General features: G+C 46.0%; 1 protein-coding gene across 6 annotated transcripts in view; it reads left to right on the plus strand.

The window, feature by feature from the left end:
- Positions 1–25,215, plus strand: part of TTC12 (tetratricopeptide repeat domain 12) — a 344,406-nt gene that overhangs the window by 13,058 nt on the left and 306,133 nt on the right. For 5 of the 6 annotated variants that reach the window (XM_063943178.1, XM_063943181.1, XM_063943180.1 and 2 more), the window contains exon 1: positions 22,542–22,622. The exons of the other annotated variant lie outside the window; for it this stretch is intronic. The gene's annotated coding sequence lies outside the window, so the exon portion shown is untranslated. Of the gene's footprint in view, positions 1–22,541; positions 22,623–25,215 lie in introns of those variants that run through there. 6 annotated transcript variants of the gene reach the window in all.

Genomic DNA, 25,215 nt, shown 5'->3' on the forward strand with positions numbered 1-25,215 from the left:
AGGTAGCGGTCCTGCTGCTGGGTTGTTGCCCTCCTACGGCCTCCTCCACGTCTCCTGATGTACTGGCCTGTCTCCTGGTAGCATCTCCATGCTCTGGACACTACGCTGACAGACACAGCAAACCTTCTTGCCACAGCTCGCATTGATGTGCCATCCTGGATGAGCTGCACTACCTGAGCAACTTGTGTGGGTTGTAGACTCCGTCTCATGCTACCACTAGAGTGAAAGCACCGCCAGCTTTCAAAAGTGACCAAAACATCAGCCAGAAAGCATAGGAGCTGAGAAGTGGTCTGTGGTCACCACCTGCAGAACAACTCCTTTATTGGGGGTGTCTTGCTAATTGCCTATAATTCCCACCTGTTGTCTATTCCATTTGCACAACAGCATGTGAAATTGATTGTAAATCAGTGTTGCTTCCTAAGTGGACAGTTTGATTTCACAGAAGTGTGATTGACTTGGAGTTACATTGTCATTGTGTTGTTTAAGTGTTCCCTTTATTTTTTTGAGCAGTGTATATTTTCTAATATCTCTCCTAGTTTTATAATATCACATACTTGTACAACTCCGAGCTTCTTGTTTCTGGAACTAGTTTCTTATAAGTATTATATTATTATTATTGTAAGTTATTTGTACGGTGCCACAAGCGGTCTGCAGCGCCTTACAAAGTACAAAATCAGAAATAGTATGAATAGTGGAGTACTGAACACTGCAGGACATGGACATTGTTTATAAACATTACTACATTTACCCCATAAGACTCAAATAAGCAACAGGGCAGCAGAACCCAAGTGAGGAGGAGATGATAGTATAAGTGAGGAAAGGAAACCATATGAGGGAAGAAGGCCCTGCTCATGAGAGCTTACAGTTTTAAGGGGGGGAGGCAACTATATAACAATTATAAAAAGAAAAGGTGCATACACTGAGTACCATAGGGGTAAAAAAGCTCTATATTGATCTATATTGTCATGAGCAGTGCTGTAACTAGACATTTCAGCGCTTTGTGCAAGAAACGGTATCGGTTCCCCTTCTTATTTAAAATAGGGCCAGTACATGCCCAAAATATAGGGGCGTGGCTTCATGGGGAAGGAGTGTGACCACAGAATAATACCAATTCAAATTACGGTGCACAGTAGTCTCCATTATTCAAATTACGCAGCACAGTAGCGCCACTACACGAGGTAGAGTCCCTTTTACACATTACATCAGGTAGAGCCCCTTTTACACATTACATCAGGTAGAGTCCCCTTTTTACATATTACAGCATTTAGAGCCCCCGTTTTTACACATTACAGCAGGCAGGGTCCCCTTTTTACACATTACGGCAGGTAGAGTCCTCTTTTTACACATTACGGCAGGCAGGGCCTTCCTTTTTACACATTACGGCAGGTAGAGTCCCCTTTTTACAAATTAAAGCATGCAGAGTCCCCTTTTTACACATTATGGCTAGTAAAGGCCCATTTTTACACATTACGGCAGGTATTGTCCCCTTTTTACTAGAGATGTGCGGCTGGCACTTTTCGTGTTTTGTGTTTTGATTCTAATTCTACTTTCGTGTTTTGGTTTTGGCTAGGTTTTTCCAGAACCACCCTTTTGTGTTTTGGTTTGGTTTTGGATCTGGGTGATTTTTGAAAAAAACATAAAAACAGCTAAAATCACAGAATTTGGGGGTCATTTTGCTCCTATGGTATTATTAACCTCAATAACATTAATTTCCACTCATTTCCAGTCTATTCTGAACACCTCACAATATTGTTTTTAGGCCTAAAAGTTACACCAAGATGGCTGTATGACTAAGTTAAGAGACACAAGTGTGCGGCACAAACAGCTGGCCAATCTAGGAGTGGCACTGCAGTTGCAGACGAGATGGCACTATTCAAAAACTAGTCCCCAAACAGCACATGATGCAAAGAAGAAAAAGAGGTGCAATTAGGTAGCTGGATGGCCAAGCTAAGCGACACAAGTGTGCGGCACAAACACCTGGCCCATCTAGGAGTGACACTGCAGTGGCAGACAGAATAGCAGATTTAAAAAATAGGCCCCAAACAGCACATCATGCAAAGAATAAAAAGAGGTGCAATGAGGTAGCTGGATGGCCAAGCTAAGCGACACAAGTGTGAAGCACAAACACCTGGCCCATCTAGGAGTGGCACTGCAGTTACAGACAGGAAGGCATTTAAAAAAACTAGTCCCCAAACAGCACATGATGCAAAGAAGAAAAAGAGGTGCAAGATGGTCCTTGGGACCTCCCACCCACCCTTATGTTGCAAAAACAGGACATGCACACTTTAACAAACCAATCATTTCAGCAATAAGGTCGGGCACACGACTGTGGCTGAAATTACTGGTTTCTTTGGGACCCCACCAAAAAAGAAGCAATCAATCTCTTTTTACACAAACTGGCTCTACAGAGGCAAGATGTTGACCTCATCCTCATCCTCCGATTCCTCACCCCTTTCACTGTCTACATCCTCCTCCTCCTCACAGAGTATTAATTTGTCCCCACTGGAATCCACCATCACAGGTCCCTGTGTACTTTCTGGAGGCAATTGCTGGTAAAGGTCTTCACGGAGGAATTTCTAATTCATTTTGATGAACATCATCTTCTCCACATTTTGTGGAAGTAACCTCCTATGCCGATCGCTGACAAGGTTACCGGCTGCACTAAACACTCTTTCGGAGTACACACTGGATGGGGGGGGGGCAACTTAGGTAAAATAAAAGCAGTTTGTGCAAGGGCATCCAAATTGCCTCTTTTTCCTGCCAGTATACATACGGACTGTCTGACATGCCTACTTGGATGCTGTCACTCATATAATCCTCCACCATTCTTTCAATGGTGACAGAATTATATGCAGTGACAGTGGACATGTCAGTAATCGTTGGCAGGTCCTTCAGTCCGGACCAGATGTCAGCTTTCGCTCCTGACAGCGGGTGGGCTAGAAAATGTTATCCTTTTCCTTGCAGCCCAAGTGGCGGGAGAAATTGAAGGACGAGCTGTTGATGGGTCTAGTTCCGCTTGAGTTGACAATTTACTAACCAGCAGGTCTTTGCACCTCTGCACACTTGTGTCTGCTGGAAAGAGAGATACAACATGGCTTTAAACCTAGGATTGAACACGGTGGCCAAAATGTAGTGCTCTGATTTCAACAGATTGACCACCCTTGAATCCTGGCAAAGCGAATGAAGGGCTCCATCCACAAGTACCACATACTTTGCGGAATCGCTCCGTCTTAGCTCCTCCTTCAATTTCCCCAGCTGCTTCTGCAAAAGCCTGATGAGGGTAATGACCTGACTCAAGTTGGCAGTGTCTGAACTGACTTCAAGTGTGGCAAGTTTGAAGGGTTGGAGAACCTTGCATAAGACGGAAATCATTCTCCACTGCCCTTGAGTCAGGTGCATTACCCCTCCTTTGCCTATATCGTAGGTGGATGTATAGGCTTGAATGGCCTTTTGCTGCTCCTCCATCCTCTGAAGCATATAGAGTGTTGAATTCCACTTCATTACCACCTCTTGCTTCAATTGATGGCAGGGCAGGTTCAGGAGTGTTTGCTGGCGCTACAGTATTCGGCACGCAGTGGCAGAATGCTGACTGTGGCACGCAATTTTTCGGGCCATTGACAGCATCTCCTGCACACCCCTGTCATTTTTCAAAAAATCCTGCACCACCAAATTAATTGTATGTGCAAAACATGAGACATGCTGGAATTTGCCCAGATGTAATGCACGCACAATATTGGTGGCGTTGTCCGATATCACAATTCCCCAGGAGAGTCCAATTGGGGTAAACCATTCTGCAATGATGTTCCTCAGTTTCCGTAATAGGTTGTCAGTTGTGTGCCTCTTACGGAAAGCGGTGATACATAGCGTAGCCTGCCTAGGAACGAGTTGGCGTTTGCGAGATGCTGCTACTGGTGCCACTGCTGTTGTTGTTGCTGTGGGAGGAAATACATCTACCCAGTGGGCTATCACAGTCATATAATCCTTAGTCTGCCCTGTTCCACTTGTCCACATGTCCGTAGTTAAGTGGACACTGGATACAACCGCATTTTGTAGGACACTGGTGACTCTTTTTCTGACGTTTGTGTACATTCTCGGTATCGCCTGCCTAGAGAAGTGGAACCTAGATGGGAATTGATACCGGAGACACAGTACCTCAAACAATTCTCTAAATCCCACTGAACTAATGGCCGATACCGGACGCACGTCTAACACCAACATAGCTGTCAAGGCCTCAGTTATCCGCTTTGCAAAAGGATGACTGCTGTCATATTTCATCTTCCTCACAAAGGACTGTTGGACAGTCAATTGCTTACTGGAAGTAGTACAAGTGGTCTTCTGACTTCCCCTCTGGGATGACGATCGACTCCCAGCAGTAACAACAGCAGCGGCGGCAGCAACGGCAGGCGTACCACTCAAGGATCCTCCGGAGGAATCCCGGTTAGGAGAGGACTCCTCAGTCTTGACAGTGACATGGCCTGCAGGACTACTGATGTTACTGACTAAGGAGGAAGTTGACGTTGAGGGAGTTGGTGGTGTGGCTTGCAGGAGCTTGGGTACAGGAGGAAGATGGGATTTAGGTGTCAGTGGACTGCTTACACTCTTACCCAAAGTTTCACAACTTGACACTGACTTATGATGAATGCGCTGCCGGTGACGTATAAGGGAGTATGTTCCTAGTTGGTTAACATCCTTACCCCTACTTATTACAGATTGACAGAGGCAACAGATGGCTTGATAACTGTTGTCTGGATTTGTGGAGAAATAATTCCACACTGAATAGGTGGCTTTTTTGGTAGTTTGCCCGGCCATCACAATAGGCTTCTTCATCCCATGGACAACAGGTGTCTCCCCCAGTGCATGACTTACACAAACTACATCACCATCAGAATCCTCATCGTCAACTTCCTCCTCAGCGCCAGCAACACCCATATCCTCATCCTGGTGAACTTCAACAGTGACATCTTCAATTTCAATATCAGGAACTGGACTGTGGGTGCTCCTTCCAGCACTTGCAGGGGGCATGCAAATGGTGGAAGGAGCCATCTCTTCCCGTCCAGTGTTGGGAAGGTCAGGCATCGCAACCGCCGACACACTTGGAATCTCCTTGGGGATTTGTGATACCATCTCAGAACGCACATTTTTTTCTGTGCTCTTTCCAGCTTAACTCTCTTAATTTTTCTAGCGGGAGGATGAGGGCTTCCATTGTCATGTGAAGCTGAACCACTAGTCATGAACATAGGTCTGGGCCTCAGCTGTTCCTTGCCACTCCATGTCGTAAATGGCATTTTGGCAAGTTTACGTTTCTCCTCAGACGATTTAAATTTCTTTTTTTGGTTCTTTTTACTGAACTTTGGCTTTTTGGATTTTACATGCCCCCTACTATCACATTGGGTATCGGCCTTGGCAGACGACGTTGATGGCATTTCATCGTCTATGTCATGGCTAGTGGCAGCAGCTTCAACACTAGGAGGAAGTGGTTCTTGATCTTTCCCTATTTTATCCTCCAAATTTTTGTTCTCCATTATTTTTCTGGAGTTATATAACAAATTATGCGGCCCACGAATGACTGATGGCTGATGGCCAGGACACTACCACTGGTCTGATGCAACACAATACAACAACACTGTAAGGGACTTGTGGTTGTTGTTATTATTATTATAATACTGTAGCAGTGGACATATAGCAGCAGCGTATACTGTGACTGCCTGGTCGCTGGAATGACTGATGGACAGGACACTACCACTGGTCTGATGCAGCACAACACAGCAACACTGTAAGGGACTTGTGGTTGTTGTTATTATTATTATTATTATTATTATTATAATAATAATACTGTAGCAGTGGACATATAGCAGCAGCGTATACCACTGTGACTGCCTTGTCACTGGAATGACTGATGGACAGGACACTACCACTGGTCTGATGCAGCACAACACAACAACACTGAACACTGTAAGAGACTTGTGGTTGTTGTTATTATTATTATAAAACTGTAGCAGTGGACATATAGCAGCAGCGTAAACCACTGTGACTGCCTCGTCACTGGAATGACTGATGGACAGGACACTACCACTGGTCTGATGCAGCACAACACAACAACACTGTAAGGGACTTGTGGTTGTTGTTATTATTATTATAATACTGTAGCAGTGGACATATAGCAGCAGCGTATACCACTGTGACTGCCTCGTCACTGGAATGACTGATGGACAGGACACTACCACTGGTCTGATGCAGCACAACACAACAACACTGTAAGGGACTTGTGGTTGTTGTTGTTATTATTATTATTATTATTATAATACTGTAGCAGTGGACATATAGCAGCAGCGTATACCACTGTGACTGCCTCGTCACTGGAATGACTGATGGACAGGACACTACCACTGGTCTGATGTAGCACAACACAACAACACTGTAAGGGACTTACACAGCTACACTGGATATATGGCAGCAGAGAACAACACCACTGTGACTGGTCACTTGTCTGATGCACAAGAGACTTCCCCTGGTCTAATGCAGGACAACACAGCAAGAATGCAAGCCTTCAGCACTGGGGACATATAGCAGCAGAGGACACCAACACTGTGACTGGCTGGACTGATGCAGCACAATACACTGACTACACTGGCCTGGATAGCACAACACAGCACAAGACTCGCCATCCCACTTTCCCGCCCCCACACAGACACTGAACACTGAGGACACGTCCTCTCAATACACTCTCCGAGACTGGAGTGAAAATGGCTGCAACGTGTGGCTCCTTATATGGAATCCAAATCCCGTGAAAATCCGACAGCGGGATGATGACATTTTGCCTTGTTCGGGTTTCCGAGTCAGGCGGGAAAACACAAGCCTGTCTCAGATCCGGGCTCGGAAGGGAAAGTCCGGTAGGGTTCGGTTCTCTGAGAACCGAACCTGCTCATCTCTACTTTTTACACATTACGGCAGACCAAAGTTGTCACCAGTGAGAGGGCGCCCCGCACACCCCCGGGTACAGAATGACACACACTACCAGCCACTAACCTGACAAAGTTTTATTACAGTTACTAATCTGCAGACATGGACACATACACAACCCAGCAGCAACATGTCGAAGTCAAAAATATTACATAGAGAGAATATACAGACTCCACACATTATGAGTCGCTATACTTGCAAATACGCGCAGCGAGCACAGCAATATATGGTAACATACGCATTTACACAGACATGCCACAGAGATAGATTCGACACATATTTCATACAGCACATAAGTTGAACATATCAAGCGCCAGACATCATAATGTTTTAAATTATATAATGGAGTAACGTCATGTATGTGTATTATTGGAGCAGAGCAAGATGGACATGTCGTGTTTGGTGTCACAGTAACCAGTTGTAGCACATTGCTATGAGTAGTTATGATTGAATGTAGAAATATAAAGCCACAATTCTGATGAGAACAAAAGGATTCCATTCAAAGCATGTGATATACAGGAAACTCAGGCCAGCCCTTTTGATGTCTTCAAGGCTTGCATATTAACTGACCAATGACTCATCATGAATGAGAAAATTCCCTCCCCTAGACTAGTCTGTGCACTCCCCCAAACTACATAGTATATAGCTGATTGCAGACACAAGAGCTGGCTGTTCTTTTCATCCCAGATGATGATGGAGATGCTGACAGTCCAGTGGCTGCATGATTTTACTGAGAGAGAGAGAGTGATATGAAGGGGAGACTTTATTTGAGCAAAATATAGTAATTGTATCGCTGGCCATGTATGTATTTGAATTAGTTTGTATTAACTGCTTACTGTGTAAATTGTAACCATGTAACTATATATATACTGTACATTGTGATATATTGAATACATATCCTTTTAATAACAAATATATACATCAATGAGCTTTGGAACTCAGATAATGTGTGGGTGTATTGTTTTCTCTTATGGGATGCAGTGTTTTGCGATGTATAGCGCACATTCATAGCACATGGTAATAAGGGCCCTCATTCCGAGTTGATCGGTCGCAAGGCGAATTTAGCAGAGTTACACACGCTAAGCCGCCGCCTACTGGGAGTGAATCTTAGCTTCTTAAAATTGCGACCGATGTATTCGCAATATTGCGATTACTAACTACTTAGCAGTTTCAGAGTAGCTTCAGACTTACTCTGCCTGTGCGATCAGTTCAGTGCTTGTCGTTCCTGTTTGACGTCACAAACACACCCAGCGTTCGCCCAGGCACTCCCACCGTTTCTCCGGCCACTCCTGCGTTTTTTCCGGAAACGGTAGCGTTTTCAGCCACACGCCCCTGAAACGCCGTGTTTCCGCCCAGTAACACCCATTTCCTGTCAATCACATTACGATCGCCGGAGCGATGAAAAAGCCGTGAGTAAAATTACTTTCTACATAGCAAAGTTACTTGGCGCAGTCGCAGTGCGAACATTGCGCATGCGTACTAAGCGGATTTTCATTGCGATGCGATGAAAAATACCGAGCGAACAACTCGGAATGAGGGCCAAGATGCGCAGGCTTCCACAGTATATATTAGAGTGGGCATTTTAATATTTGTTAGAAAGCAATTTGACATTTACAGATGGGGGCGCGTCTGCGATATCACGTTCTTGATGATGCACTGTAGAGGTGCCGCTGTGATTGACGAGCTAACGATGGACGCATCGCGATGCTGACGAATCACATCCACGTGTTCTGTTGTGTTTCCAGTAAGCCGTTGATGGACAATGTGTTTCTCACAATATTTAAAATGCTAAAACTTATTTTTATTGTTGCAAAACAAAGTTCAAATAAGTCATATTGTGTTTGATTCGGATTGGATTGTTTATCTGTTAAGTAGATTTAAAGTACATTTAAAAGTTGCTGCATAGCCATGATATAGCTGTGTTAGCATGCTGAGAAAATGTGTATATTTTTAAACTCAGGCCTAAAGTAACATTGGTGCCTGTATGGAGTGTGATTTCTTTGTGACAAAGGAGCCGCATGGTCTGTCCTCCATTTTGGCCTAGCCACATGGCGTGTACACCATCTTGTGTAAACCTCATGGATGTGGAAGGGGGAGGAGCAGTGTATTATTGGAGCAGAGCAAGATGGACATGTCGTGTTTGGTGTTACAGTAACCAGATTAATGTGTAGATTAATTTGATGCTTGTTATTGAGTTGTAGCACATTGCTATGAGTAGTTATGATTGAATGTAGAAATATAAAGCCACAATTCTGATGAGAACAAAAGGATTCCATTCAAAGCATGTGATAGACAGGAAACTCAGGCCAGCCCTTTTGATGTCTTCAAGACTTGCATATTAACTGACCAATGACTCATCATGAATGAGAAAATTCCCTCCCCTAGACTAGTCTGTGCACTCCCCCAAACTACATAGTATATAGCTGATTGCAGACACAAGAGCTGGCTGTTCTTTTCATCCCAGATGATGATGGAGATGCTGACAGTCCAGTGGCTGCATGATTTTACTGAGAGAGAGAGAGTAATATGGAGTGGAGACTTTATTTGAGCAAGATATGGTAATTGTATCGCTGGCCATGTATGTATTTGAATTAGTTTGTATTAACTGCTTACTGTGTAAATTGTAACCATGTAACTATATATATATATATATATATATATATATATACTGTACATTGAGATATATTGAATACATATCCTTTTAATAACAAATATAATGAGCTTTGGAACTCAGATAATGTGTGGGTGTATTGTTTTCTCTTATGGGATGCAGTGTTTTGCGATGTATAGCGCACATTCATAGCACATGGTAATAAGATGCGCAGGCGTCCACAGTATATATTCGAGCGGGCATTTTAAATATTGGTTAGAAAGCAATTTGACATTTACAAACAGCAGAGGTACAAGGCTTATGTTAACAGATACCCCGACACCTCTCATCTGCCCTTTACCTGCCCACGCTGTACCCCTTGCAGATGACCTCTCTGCTCCCCATACAGCGTACACCTATACATGTGAAAGTGACATAGAAAACACGCCAGCGGCTCTCCCACTTGCCCTTCTCTATGGAGAGCACCGCACCACCACAGGAGAGGGCACTACCAATGACAGGAGGAAAGTGAGGAACTCACGCGGCCAGTTCGGTGGAGCACAGGGTCTCTGGATAGGCGGCAGAGGTGCTGCCGCTGCTGGGCGGGATGTCTCCTCTCTCCCGGCTCCCCGGCGGTGGCCTGCCAATGTGGAAGGAGAGGGACAGCTGCAGCGGCGTCGCCACCAATTACAGTGCGCTGCTCTTCTTCTTGGTCCAGAGGCAGCACACACACAGGCGGCTTGTAATGAGTCAGATTGACTCATTACAATGTCGCTGACAATTGTGCCCTCAGGGCGACTGCGCTGTTTGCCAGGCACCACTGGCACACGCATAGTTACGGCCCTGGTCGGGAGTTGAGAAAAGGATGCCTGACATTGTATCAGCATGTGAGTGAGTGGCGCTTGTCCACCCCCTGCCAAAGAGCAATACTTTAAAGATTACACCAAATAACGGAGCTGATAACTTTTTTAAGATTTCAAATCAGAGTAACCAAAATGCTAGCAGATGAAACAACGTGGAGGCTTTATATGTAAACAATAAAATATTAAGCCTTATTTAGTATGGATCGCACCCAGTGGCGGAACTACGCCAGTGCAAGCAGTGCCTTGCACTGGGGCCCGCCACTGTCAAGGGGCCCAAAGCCAGAGTGGCATGTAATGAGTCAATCTGACTCATTACATGCCACCTGGCTGCCGCTGTGTGCCGCCACCACCACCGCCGCCGAGGAGAGGAGCACACTGGCTACGGGGGGAAGGAGGAAGATGGAGGTGGAGGAGGGAGCCGCAGCAGCGCTATGTAATTGGTGGAGGCGCTGCTGCTGCTGTCCCTCTCCTTCGCCATAGGTTGCCCTCCGCCGCTGTGAATGCTGGGATGCGCTTCCCAGCATTCACAGCGGTGGAGGGCAGCCTATGGTGAAGGAGAGGGAAAGCAGCAGCTCCTCCACCAATTACACTGCGCTGCTGCGGCTCCTGAGTCCCCCTTCCTCCTCCTTCTTCTCCCCTGCCCGGGATCGGCCAGAAGCTGCATGAGGAGCCTGAGCCAGCAGAAACAGTAAGTATATCTATTCTATCTATCTATCTATCTATCTATCTATCTATTCTGTCTGCCTTAATGTGTAAAAAGGGGGATTCTGTTTGCCGTAATTTGTAAAAAAGGGGACGCTGTTTGCCGTAATGTGTAGAAAAGGGGACGCTGTTTGCCGTAATGTGTAAAAAAGGGGACGCTGTCTGCCTTAATGTGTAAAAAAGGGGACCCTGTTTGCCGTAATGTGTAAAAAAGGGGACGCTGTTTGCCGTAATGTGTAAAAAAGAGGACACTGTCTGCCGTAATGTGTAAAAAAGGGGACGCTGTCTGCCGTAATGTGTAAAAAGGGGGACGCTGTCTGCCGTAATGTGTAAAAAGGGGACGCTGTCTGCCGTAATGTGTAAAAAAGGGGACGCTGTTTGTTGTAATGTGTAAAAAAGGGGACGCTGTCTGCCTTAATGTGTAAAAAAGGGGACGCTGTTTGCCATGTGTAAAAAAGGGGATGTTGTTTGCCGTAATGTGTAAAAAAGGGACGCTGTTTGCCGTAATGTGTAAAAAAGGGGACGCTGTCTGCCGTAATGTGTAAAAAAGGGGACGCTGTTCGCCGTAATGTGCAAAAAAGGGGACGCTGTCTGCCGTAATGTGTAAAAAAGGGGACCCTGTTTGCAGTAATGTGTAAAAAGGGGACGCTGTTTGCCGTAATGTGTAAAAAAGAGGACGCTGTCTGCCATAATGTGTAAAAAAGGAGACGCTGTCTGCCGTAATGTGTAAAAAGGGGATTGCTGTCTGCCGTAATGTGTAAAAAGGGGACGCTGTCTGCTGTAATGTGTAAAAAAGGGGACGCCGTTTGCTGTAATGTGTAAAAAAGGGATGCTGTCTGCCTTAATGTGTAAAAAAGGGGATGCTGTTTGCCGTAATGTGTAAAAAAGGGGACGCTGTCTGCCGTAATGTGTAAAAAAGGGGACGCTGTTTGCCGTTATGTGTAAAAAAGGGGACGCTGTCTGCCGTAATGTGTAAAAAAGGGGACGCTGTCTGCCGTTATGTGTAAAAAGGGGGACGCTGTCTGCCGTAATGAGTAAAAAGGGGACGCTGTCTGCCGTAATGTGTAAAAAGGGGACGCTGTCTGCCGTTATGTGTAGAAAGGGGACGCTGTCTGCAGTTATGTGCAAAAAGGGGATGCTGTCTGCCGTAATGTGTAAAATAGGGGACGCTGTCTGCCGTAATGTGTAAAAAAGGGGACGCTGTTTGCCGTAATGTGTAAAAAAGGGGACGCTGTGTGCCGTAATGTGTAAAAAGGGGGACGCTGTCTGCCGTAATGTGTAAAAAGGGGACGCTGTCTGCCGTAATGTGTAAAAAAGGGGACGCTGTTTGTTGTAATGTGTAAAAAAGGGGACGCTGTCTGCCTTAATGTGTAAAAAATGGGACGCTGTTTGCAATGTGTAAAAAAGGGGACGTTGTTTGCCGTAATGTGTAAAAAAGGGACGCTGTTTGCCGTAATGTGTAAAAAAGGGACGCTGTTTGCCGTAATGTGTAAAAAAGGGGATGCTGTCTGCCGTAATGTGTAAAAAAGGGGACGCTGTTTGCCGTAATGTGTAAAAAAGGGGATGCTGTGTGCCGTAATGTGTAAAAATGGGGACGCTGTCTGCCGTAATGTGTAAAAAGGGGGACGCTGTCTGCCGTAATGTGTAAAAAGGGGGACGCTGTCTGCCGTAATGTGTAAAAAGGGGACGCTGTCTGCCGTAATGTGTAAAAAAGGGGACGCCGTCTGCTGTAATGTGTAAAAAGGGGAATCTGTCCGCCGTAAGGTGTAAAAGGGGCTCTACCTGGTGTAGTGGTGCTACCGTGCGGCATAATTTGAATAATGGAGACTACTGTGCACCGTTATATGAATTGGTATTATTTCGTGGCCATGCCCCTTCCCCACGAAGCCATGCCCCTATTTTTTTGCGCGCACCTACGGCGCGCACCGCCCCTGTTTTACATAGAGGGGGGCTCTGATGCCGTTTCTTGCACACAGCGCTAAAATGTCTAATTACGGCACTGTTGCTAGGTATCCATTTCCCTGGCCCTGAGCAGGTCCCCCTCACCAGATCCTCTCCAGGGGTGAGGGGGTGGACATGGGCCCACCGCTCGCTAGTTCGGCCACTGATCGCACCTGTATGTGGTGGAAAATAAAGTGAGTTGGACTTTACCTTGTCTATGTGGTTCTGTCACAATACTAATCCCATACTGTATGTATTTACAAATGCGATTGTATCGCAAAGATCAGCTCTCCCAATAACAGCTGTCCTTTGCGGTAGGTGGACTTTTTAGGTTTAGGGCGACCATAGGCTTATATTGGATAATGCCACCCAAAGATCACAATACCCACTGACAGAATGTGGTAGGTATGGTGTCTGTAGTCTGGAAGGGCGAGCCTGAAAGGTGGGATATCTGATTTTAGAGATGGTGAGTGTTGCAGGTAGAGCTTCTGGTGCCCAAGAAGTGAGAATTAATATGTTGGACGGGTAATGGCAAGTGGGACAGGTGGGGTTTCTGGCAGAATGGGGGGTTAGTATGGCAGTTGTTTCTGTCTGGTGGCAGGCAGGGAGGACAAGAGTGGTATGTGCCTATATACTGACATGACGGCCAACCAATATTTGTGTATACTAGGCTGACCATATTATCCCTTTAACCTGGGACACTCATGAATTACACAGGTTCTGTGGCTGGCTGACTACAAGTCTGCATTTCACCTGGTTTTAAGCAGCCACAGAACCTGTGTAATTCATGAGTGTCCCAGGTTAAAGGGATAATATGGTCAGCCTATATATACTGACAAGACTGACAACCAATACGGTATTTGTATATACTAGAGATGTGCGGCTGGCACTTTTCGTGTTTTGGTTCTAATTCCACTTTCGTGTTTTGGTTTTGGCTTGGTTTTGCCAAAACCACCCTTTCGTGTTTTGATTTTGGTTTTGGATCTGGATGATTTTTGAAAAAAACATAAAAACAGCTAAAATCACAGAATTTGGTGGTAATTTTGCTCCTACGGTATTAGTAACCTCAATAACAATCATTTCCACTCATTTCCAGTCTATTCTGAACACCTCACACCTCACAATATTGTTTTTAGGCCAAATGGCTGCACTGAGGTTGCTGGATGACTAAGCTAAGCGACACAAGTGGACAACACAAACACCTGGCCCATCTAGGAGTGGCACTGCAGTGTCAGACAGGAGGGCAGATATAAAAAAAGGCAGCAAACAGCACATAATGCAAAGAAGAAAAAGAATTGCAATGAGGTAGTTGTATGACGTCTAACACCAACATAAGTGTCAAGGTCTCAGTTATGAGGGCTTCCATCGTCATGTGAAGCTGAACCACTAGTCATGAACAGGGCCTTAGCCATTCCTTGCCACTCCGTGTCGTAAATGGCATATTGGCAAGTTTACGTTTCTCTTCAGACCATTTAAATTTCTTTTTTTGGGTCTTTTACTGAACTTTGGCTTTTTGGATTTTACATGCCCTCTACTATCACATTGGGCATCGGCCTTGGCAGACGACATTGATGGCATTTCATTGTCTATGTCATGGCTAGTGGCAGCAGCTTCAGCACTAGGAGGAAGTGGTTCTTGATCTTTCTCTATTTTATCCTCCAAATTTTTGTTCTCCATTATTTTTCTGGAGTTATATAACACAATATGCGGCACAGGAATGACTGATGGCTGATGCACAGGACACTACCACTGCTCTGATGCAGGACAACAGAGCAACACTGTGAGGGAATTCTGGTTGTTATTATTATTATTATTATAAAACTGTAGCAGTGGACATATAGCAGCATCGTATACCACTGTGACTGCCTGGTCACTGGAATGACTGATGGCCAGGACACTACCACTGGTCTGATGTAGCACAACACAGCAACACTGTAAGGGACTTGTTGTTGTTGTTATTGTTATTATTATACATCAGCAGTGGACATATAGCAGCAGCGTATACCACTGTGACTGTCTGGTCACTGGAATGACTGATGGCTAGGACACTACCACTGGTCTGATGCAGGACAACACAGCAACACACAGCAACACTGAAAGGGACTTATACAGCTACACTGGATATATGGCAGCAGAGGACACCACCACTGTGACTGTTCACTGGACTGATGCCGCACAAGACACTACCCCTGGTCTAATGCAGGTCTAACGTCTCTCTCATAGTGCAGAGGAGCGGGCGACGAGAGGACTGCAGCGGCCGGACACGGAGCGGGGCTTGGTAAGTATGGTGTGTGCTGTGTTTTTTTAATTTTTTTTATTTGTGTAGCAGCTGGGGGGCAAACTACTGAGAGGTCATTACTACGGGGGCATTATTACTGGGGGGGCAAACTACTGAGGGGCATCTACTGGGGTCATTACTACTGGGGGGCATTTACTGGGGGACATTACTACTGGGAGCAAACTACAGGGGGCAAACTACAGAAGGGCATTACTACTGGGGGACAGACTACTGAGGGGCAGTACTACTGGGGGACATTACTACAAGGGGGCAAACTACAGGAGGGCATTACTACTGGGGGGCAAGCTACTGAGGGGCATCTACTGGGGGGCATTTACTGGGGGGCATTACTACTGGGGGACATTACTACAGAAGGGCATTACTACTGGGGGACAGACTACTGAGGGGCAGTACTACTGGGGGACATTACTACAAGGGGGCAAACTACAGGAGGGCATTACTACTGAGGGGCATCTACTGGGGGGCATTTACTGGGGGACATTACTACTAGGGGCATTACTACTGGGGGACATTACTACAGGAGGGTATTACTACTGGGGGGGGCATTACTACTGGTGGGCAAACTACAGAGGGGCATCTACTGGGGTCATTACTACTGGGGGGCATTTACTGGGGGACATTACTACTGGGAGCAAACTACAGGGGGCAAACTACAAAAGGGCATTACTACTGGGGGACAGACTACTGAGGAGCAGTACTACTGGGGGACATTACTACAAGGGGGCAAACTACAGGAGGGCATTACTACTGGGGGGCAAGCTACTGAGGGGCATCTACTGGGGGGCATTTACTGGGGGGCATTACTACTGGGGGACATTACTACAGAAGGGCATTACTACTGGGGGACAGACTACTGAGGGGCAGTACTACTGGGGGACATTACTACAAGGGGGCAAACTACAGGAGGGCATTACTACTGAGGGGCATCTACTGGGGGCCATTACTACTGGGGGGCATTACTACTGGGGGACATTACTACAGGAGGGTATTACTACTGGGGGGGGCATTACTACTGGTGGGCAAACTACAGAGGGGCATCTACTGGGGGCATTACTACTGGGGGCATTACTACTGGGAGACATTACTACTGGGTGCAAACTACAGGAGGGCATTACTACTTGGGGCATAACTACAGTGGCATTACTACTGGGGGCGTAACTACAGGGGTTAAACTACTGGGGGCATTACTACTTGGAGGCATTACTACTGGGGGCTAAACTACAAGGGGGCATAACTACAGGGGCTAAACGACTGGGGGCATTACCATTAAGGGCATTACTACTGGGGGCACTACTAATGAGGGCATTGTAAAGGGGGCACTTCATAAGGGGCATCCATCCTGGGGTCATAAGGGGCACTGCTATTGCGAGCATTGCATAAGGGGCACCACTACTATGACCTCTATATAAGGGGCGCTACCACTGTGGGCATTGTATAAGAGGTGCTACTGCTGTAGGCATTATGTGTATTATGGGGTGCAACTACTGTGGGCGTTATTACTATTGTGTAAAACGCCCCTTTTTTTAGACCACGCCCCTTTTTGTGGCGCGCGCCTACGGCGCGCGCAATACCTTTGTTGAATTGCCTCCGTGGGAAGGGGGGTGAGTTCCACCACCTCTCTAGGACCACTTTAAGCACTGACCACAGGTATACGTTGTCTGCCTGAAAAACACTCCATATATGTGCACAGTGTGCTGCTTTATTTTAATGTGGGGACTGGGGACCACCAGTATAATTAATATTATATAGGAGGAGTACAGTGCAGAGTTTTGCTGACAGTGACCACCATTATACGTTGTCTGCCTGAAAAACACTCCATATCTGTGCTCAGTGTGCTGCTTTATTGTGGGGACTGGGGAGTCGGGACCACCAGTATAATATATAATATTATATAGGAGGAGTACAGTGCAGAGTTTTGCTGACACAGTGACCACCAGTATACTATATATAGCAGTACGGTACGGAAGGCCACTGCTGTACCTACCTCTGTGTCGTCATTAAGTATACTATCCATCTACATTCTATACCTGAGGTGCATTTTAGTTTTGCAGTTTGCTGACACAGTGACCACCAGTATACTATATATAGCAGTACGGTACGGAAGGCCACTGCTGTACCTACCTCTGTGTCGTCATTAAGTATACTATCCATCTACATTCTATACCTGTGGTGCATTTTAGTTTTGCAGTTTGCTGAAACAGTTACCACCAGTATACTATATATAGCAGTACAGTACGGAAGGCCACTGCTGTACCTACCTCTGTTTCGTCATTAAGTATACTATCCATCTACATTCTATACCTGTGGTGCATTTTAGTTTTGCAGTTTGCTGACACAGTGACCACCAGTATACTATATATAGCAGTACGGTACGGAAGGCCACTGCTGTACCTACCTCTGTGTCGTCATTAAGTATACTATCCATCTACATTCTATACCTGTGGTGCATTTTAGTTGTGCGCAGTATATATAGTAGTAGGCCATTGCTATTGATACTGGCATATAATTCCACACATTAAAATATGGAGAACAAAAATGTGGAGGTTAAAATAGGGAAAGATCAAGATCCACTTCCACCTCGTGCTGAAGCTGCTGCCACTAGTCATGGCCGAGACGATGAAATGCCATCAACGTCGTCTGCCAAGGCCGATGCCCAATGTCATAGTAGAGAGTATGTAAAATCCAAAAAACAAAAGTTTAGTAAAATGACCCAAAAATCAAAATTAAAAGCGTCTGAGGAGAAGCGTAAACTTGCCAATATGCCATTTACGACACGGAGTGGCAAGGAACGGCTGAGGCCCTGGACTATGTACATGGCTAGTGGTTCAGCTTCACATTAGGATGGAAGCACTCATCCCCTCGCTAGAAAAATGAAAAGACTTAAGCTGGCAAAAGCACAGCAAAGAACTGTGCGTTCTTCTAAATCACAAATACCCAAGGAGAGTCCAATTGTGTCAGTTGCGATGCCTCACCTTCCCAACACTGGACGGGAAGAGCTTGCGCCTTCCACACTTTGCATGCCCCCTGCAAGTGCTGGAAGGAGCACCCGCAGTCCAGTTCCTTATAGTCAAATTGAAGATGTCACTGTTGAAGTACACCAGGATGAGGATATGGGTGTAGCTGGTGCTGGGGAGGAAATTGACAAGGAGGATTCTGATGGTGAGGTGGCTTGTTTAAGTCAGGCACCCAGGGAGACACCTGTTATCCGTGGGACGAATATGGCCATTGACATGCCTGGTCAAAATACAAAAAAAATCACCTCTTCGGTGTGGAATTATTTCAACACAAATGCGGACAACAGGTGTCAAGCCATGTGTTGCCTTTGTCAAGCTGTAATAAGTAGGGGTAAGGACGTTAACCACCTCGGAACATCCTCCCTTATACGTCACCTGCAGCGCATTCATCATAAGTCAGTGACAAGTTCAAAAACTTTGGGTGACAGTGGAAGCAGTCCACTGACCACTAAATCCCTTCCTCTTGTAACCAAGCTCCTGCAAACCACACCACCAACTCCCTCAGTGTCAATTTCCTCCTTACCCAGGAAAGCCAATAGTCCTGCAGGCCATGTCACTGGCAAGTCTGACGAGTCCTCTCCTGCCTGGGATTCCTCCGATGCATCCTTGAGTGTAACGCCTACTGCTGCTGACGCTGCTGTTGTAGCTGCTGGGAGTCGATCGTCATCCCAGAGGGGAAGTCAGAAGACCACTTGTACTACTTCCAGTAAGCAATTGACTGTCCAACAGTCCTTTGCGAGGAAGATGAAATATCACAGCAGTCATCCTGCTGCAAAGCAGATAACTCAGGCCTTGGCAGCCTGGGCGGTGAGAAACGTGGTTCCGGTATCCACCGTTAATTCAAAGGCAACTAGAGAACCAAATACCATCTAGGTTCCATTTCTCTAGGCAGGCGATACCGAAAATGTACACAGACCTCAGAAAAAGACTCACCAGTGTACTAAAAAATGCAGTTGTACCCAATGTCCACTTAACCACGGACATGTGGACAAGTGGAGCAGGGCAGACTCAGGACTATATGACTGTGACAGCCCACTGGGTAGATGTATTGCCTCCCGCAGCAAGAACAGCAGCGGCGGCACCAGTAGCAGCATCTCGCATACGCCAACTCGTTCCTAGGCAGGCTACGCTTTATATCACCGCTGTCCAGAAGAGGCTCACAGCTGACAACCTCTTACGGAAACTGAGGAAGATCATCGCAGAATGGCTTACCCCAATTGGACTCTCCTGGGGATTTGTGACATCGGACAACGCCACCAATATTGTGCGTGCATTACATCTGGGCAAATTCCAGCACGTCCCATGTTTTGCACATACATTGAATTTGGTGGTGCAGAATTATTTGAAAAATGACAGGGGCGTGCAAGAGATGCTGTCGGTGGCCCGAAGAATTGCATTCAGCCACCGCGTACAGAAGACTGGAGCACCACCAAACAATCCTGAACCTGCCCTGCCATCATCTGAAGCAAGAGGTGGTAACGAGGTGGAATTCAACCCTCTATATGCTTCAGAGGATGGAGGAGCAGCAAAAGGCCGTTCAAGCCTATACATCTGGCCACGATATAGGCAAAGGAGGGGGAATCAATGCACCTGACTCAAGCGCAGTGGAGAATGATTTCAACGTTGTGCAAGGTTCTGCAACCCTTTGAACTTGCCACACGTGAAGTCAGTTCAGACACTGCCAGCCTGAGTCAGGTCATTCCTCTCATCAGGCTTTTGCAGAAGAAGCTGGAGACATTGAAGGAGGAGCTAAAACAGAGCAATTCCGCTAGGCATGTGGGACTTGTGGATGGAGCCCTTAATTCGCTTAACCAGGATTCACGGGTGGTCAATCTGTTGAAATCAGAGCACTACATTTTGGCCACCGTGCTCGATCCTATATTTAAAACCTACGTTGTATCTCTCTTTCCGGCACACACAAGTCTGCAGAGGTTCAAAGACCTGCTGGTGAGAAAATTGTCAAGTCAAGCGGAACGTGACCCGTCAACATCTCCTCCTTCACATTCTCCCGCAACTGGGGGTGCGAGGAAAAGGCTAAGAATTCCGAGCCCACCTGCTGGCGGTGATGCAGGGCAGTCTGGAGCGTGTGCTGACATCTGGTCCGGACTGAAGGACCTGCCAACGATTACTGACATGTCGTCTACTGTCACTTCATATGATTCTCTCACCATTGAAAGAATGGTGGAGGATTATATGAGTGACCGCAGCCAAGTAGGCACGTCAGACAGTCCGTACGTATACTGGCAGGAAAAAGAGGCAATTTGGAGGCCCTTGCACAAACTGGCTTTATTCTACCTAAGTTGCCCTCCCTCCAGTGTGTACTCCGAAAGAGTGTTTAGTGCAGCCGCTCACCTTGTCAGCAATCGGCGTACGAGGTTACTTCCAGAAAATGTGGAGAAGATGATGTTCATCAAAATGAATTATAATCAATTCCTCCGTGGAGACATTCACCAGCAGCAATTGCCTCCACAAAGTACACAGTGACCTGAGATGGTGGATTCCAGTGGGGACGAATTAATAATCTGTGAGGAGGGGGATGTACACAGTGAAAGGGGTGAGGAATCGGAGGATGATGATGATGAGGTGGACATCTTGCCTCTGTAGAGCCAGTTTGTGCAAGGAGAGATTGATTGCTTCTTTTTTTGGTGGGGGCCCAAACCAACCAGTCATTTCAGTCACAGTCGTGTGGCAGACCCTGTCGCTGAAATGATGGGTTCGTTAAAGTGTGCATGTCCTGTTTATACAACATAAGGGTGGGTGGGAGTGCCCAAGGACAATTCCATCTTTCATTTTTCTTTGCATCATGTGCTGTTTGGGGACAATTTTTTTGAAGTGCCATCCTGCCTGACACTGCAGTGCCACTCCTAGATGGGCCAGGTCTTTGTGTCGGCCACTTGTGTCGCTTAGCTTAGTCACACAGCGACCTTTGTGCGCCTCTTTTTTTCTTTGCATCATGTGCTGTTTGGGGACAATTTTTTTGAAGTGCCATCCTGCCTGACACTGCAGTGCCATTCCTAGATGGCCCAGGTGTTTGTGTCGGCCACTTGTGTCGCTTAGCTTAGTCACACAGCGACCTTGGTGTGCCTCTTTTTTTCTTTGCATCATGTGCTGTTTGGGGACTATTTTTTTGAAGTGCCATCATGCCTGACACTGCAGTGCCACTCCTAGATGGGCCAGGTGTTTGTGTCGCCACTTGTGTCGCTTAGCTTAGCCATCCAGCGACCTTGGTGCAAATTTTAGGACTACAAATAATATTGTGAGGTGTGAGGTGTTCAGAATAGACTGGAAATGAGTAGAAATTATGGTTATTGAGGTTAATAATACTATGGGATCAAAATGACCTCCAAATTCTATGATTTAAGCAGTTTTTTAGGGTTTTTTGAAAAAAACACCCGAATCCAAAACACACCCGAATCCGTCAAAAAATTTTCGGTGAGGTTTTGCCAAAACGCGTCCGAATCCAAAACACGGCCGCGAAACCGAATCCAAAACCAAAGCACAAAACCAGAAAAATGTCCGGTGCACATCACTACTCCTTATACTGTAGTTGTAAGTCATTTTAATACATATATATCTGCAGCAGTGACCTTCTATAACACAAAACATAATGTACAGCAAATCATTTCTGAAAATGATCAAAGACACTTAAAAGGTCTGAGTCTCATCACAGGATTGATCCCTAGAATGTGGTTGGTCATTATATATGGGAGGTGAAATAAAAGGTTATCTCTAATAACAGTAGTTCAGAACAAGGTGATGGTAGAGGTTAATGTGGTGCTGTCATCTAATAGTCTCAGACACGCAGCACATTAAAAGTATAGACAAAAATAAAATATTGTACTGTAGCCTACTGTTTAGTTCAACGCACTCACCAGCCAGCAAAGTGGCTGTGCATCCAAGTTTAGAACATACAGTATTATTATCTGATCCTGTGTGTCATGATTGGAAACAACTTCTGAATAGTCCGTGGAATTGCTTGAGAAGTAGTTGCTATAATAAATTGCACAATAAAATATATGCATTAGAGAATTCTGCAAGGGTCATGAATCATGGAGTGTCTTTGCTTTTTACTTTTAAAAGATTAGAGTCTGAACTGGCCAGAGATAGGTGTGAGCTGTAGTCGCATGAGGGCGGAGTGTACTTTGTAATTCAGTATTAGGCCTTGTTGTTGCTTGTCTTGTTGCTAGGCAATGGAAGCTATCTAGCCTTCAGTCCTGCAGCTGCACTGAGAAGCCTCTGTTCCTGCTGCTAAGGTACTTAGCTTTCTTGTATTTCACTTTCTGGGGAATAGGTATGACTTTATTGTTTTAGTCCAGTTGTCAGCAGAGTTGTAATCTTAGGGTGAAGGGGTTAGAGATGATTACACATTACCTGGGACATCTACGGATATTAACACTGACTTACATTACAGCAATATATGGTTTCCAATTGTTCCTAATTTCCAGGGAAAGTCCCAGGTATTTGTCCCTGGGAAATAGATGAATAACATAGGCCCTCATTCCGAGTTGATCGCTCGCTAGCTGCTTTTAGCAGCAGTGCAAACGCTAAGCCGCCGCCCTCTGGGAGTGTATCTTAGCTTAGCAGAAGTGCGAACTAAAGGATCGCAGCGCTGCTACAAAAAAAGATTGTGCATTTTCTGAGCAGCTCGAGACCTACTCCTAGCTTGCGATCACTTCAGACTATTTAGTTCCTGTTTTGACGTCACAAACACGCCCTGCGTTCGCCCAGCCATGCCTACATTTCCTCAGCCACTCCTGCGTTTTTATGTGGCACGCCTGCGTTTTTTCACACACTCCCCGAAAATGGTCAGTTACCACCCGCAGAAACACCCACTTCCTGTCAATCACTCTGCGGCCAGCAGTGCGACTGAAAAGCGTCGCTAGAGCTTGTGTAAAACTGCATTGGCTTTTGTGAAAGTGCGTCGCGCGTGCGCAGAAGTGCCGAATTTTAGTCTGATCGCTGCGCTGCGAACAACTGCAGCTAGTGATCAACTCGGAATGAGAGCCATAGTGTCCATTAACACAATAATATTTCTTCTGTTCTGACCTTGCTTTTGCATACCTTCCAACTGTACCTTTTAAGCAGGTACAGTACCTTTTTTATGGTCTGTACCGATTTTTGGCTCCCCAAACTTCCATTAAAAGTATAGGAAAGGGGGCGTGGCCACATCACCTTTCCCCGTGACCATGCCCCTTTCCTAATTTGTACCAATTTTAATGTGTAAAATGTTGGAGGGTATGCTTTTGGGCTTTATGAGTTGCTATGTATTAATAATAAAACAAGACGTGATAGGGATTACAGTGTCCCCTGTCAGTAGGGAAAGCAGTCTTGCTGGTATGGATTGCACTATGGAGAAACTAATGTACTAAAGCTATGCTAGTCCCTGCTACTTCAGCTTTCTTTTGATTTTAATTTAAATACGTGTCTAAATATTAGAGATGTGCATCGGACACTTTTTGGGTTTTGTGTTTTGGTTTTGGATCTGGATCTCCGCTCATGTTTTGGATATAGCTTGGTTTTGCCAAAACCACCCTTTTGGGTTTAGGTTTTGGATCTGGATTTTTTTGAAAAAATCATCAAAACAGCTAAAATAACAGAATTTGGGGGTATTTTTGTTCCTACGATATTATTAACTCAATAACATTAATTTTCACTCATTTCCATTAAATTTTGACCACCTCACACCTTACAATATTGTTCTCCAACATAGGCCAAAGGCAGGCTGGCTAACAGTAGCGGATCTTGCCACGGGCAAGCAGGACTTTTGCCCGGGGCGCCGCCTTCCGGAGGGCGCCGGCGCCATCCGGAGGGCGCCGCACCATGGCAAGATCCACTGCTGCTGTGCCCCCCGCTGCCGCTGCCCGCTGTGAAGGGAAACTAGACGCTACGCGTCTAGTTTCCCTTCGTGGAGAGGACCTTTACTGTAATGATGTGCGGTGCACGTTGACGTCATCGCGCACCGCACAGCAAAGGTCCTCTCCACGAAGGGAACTAGACGCTTAGCGTCTAGTTTTCCTTCGTCGAAAGGACCTTTGCTGTGCGGTGCGCGATGACGTCATCGCGCACCGCACATCCTACTACAGTACAGGGGGCGTAACTGACCACGCCCCCTGTATGAAGCCATGCCTCCTAATGCCGCCCGGGGCGCAAGAAGCCCCGGTACCGGCCCTGCTGGTTAAACTAAGCAACAGAGCAGTGGCACAAACACACGACAGTTATTTATGTTTACAAATGTTTTACAAATTAATAGTGTATTATCATTAACCAATCAAACCAACTCACAAGTACTATCAATAGAAAACAATCTAACACAGAAAATACCTGAGAATCGTGTATACAATATCATTGCTCTAAAGTAGTTACCATACAGCAAAAAACAAAGAAACCACAAAACCATGTGTAAAATAGCAGACATTGATGCCCCCTACACAAGTACACATGCCCCAGCACATGCCTCTTCTCAGTGCCCAGTCTGTACCTCCCACTTGGGTGCCCTGGGTCACTGATGACTGGCACTCTGTGCCCATGTAAAGCCCCGATCAATTAGCCATTTTGTTGAGCAGCTCCCCAGATTCTCCCGAATCACAAAAAAACAGCATTCTGTACCTGCGTAGTACAGTGCGGATTACTTTGGGACACACAGATAAATATTGACCAGGTTACAGTGCTGGTCAGCTACAGTGCGTGTCAGACACAGTGCGGTTTACAGTGCAGGTTGTATACAATGCAGGTTACAGTTTGGGTCAGATACAGTGCAGGTGGATACAAGGCAGGTCGGATACAGTGCGGGTACAGTGTGGGTTGTATACAATGCAGGTGGATACAAGGCAGGTCGGATACAGTGCG

This window comes from Pseudophryne corroboree, chromosome 10 (genome assembly GCF_028390025.1).
Source record: "Pseudophryne corroboree isolate aPseCor3 chromosome 10, aPseCor3.hap2, whole genome shotgun sequence".
Classification (NCBI taxonomy): domain Eukaryota; kingdom Metazoa; phylum Chordata; class Amphibia; order Anura; family Myobatrachidae; genus Pseudophryne; species Pseudophryne corroboree.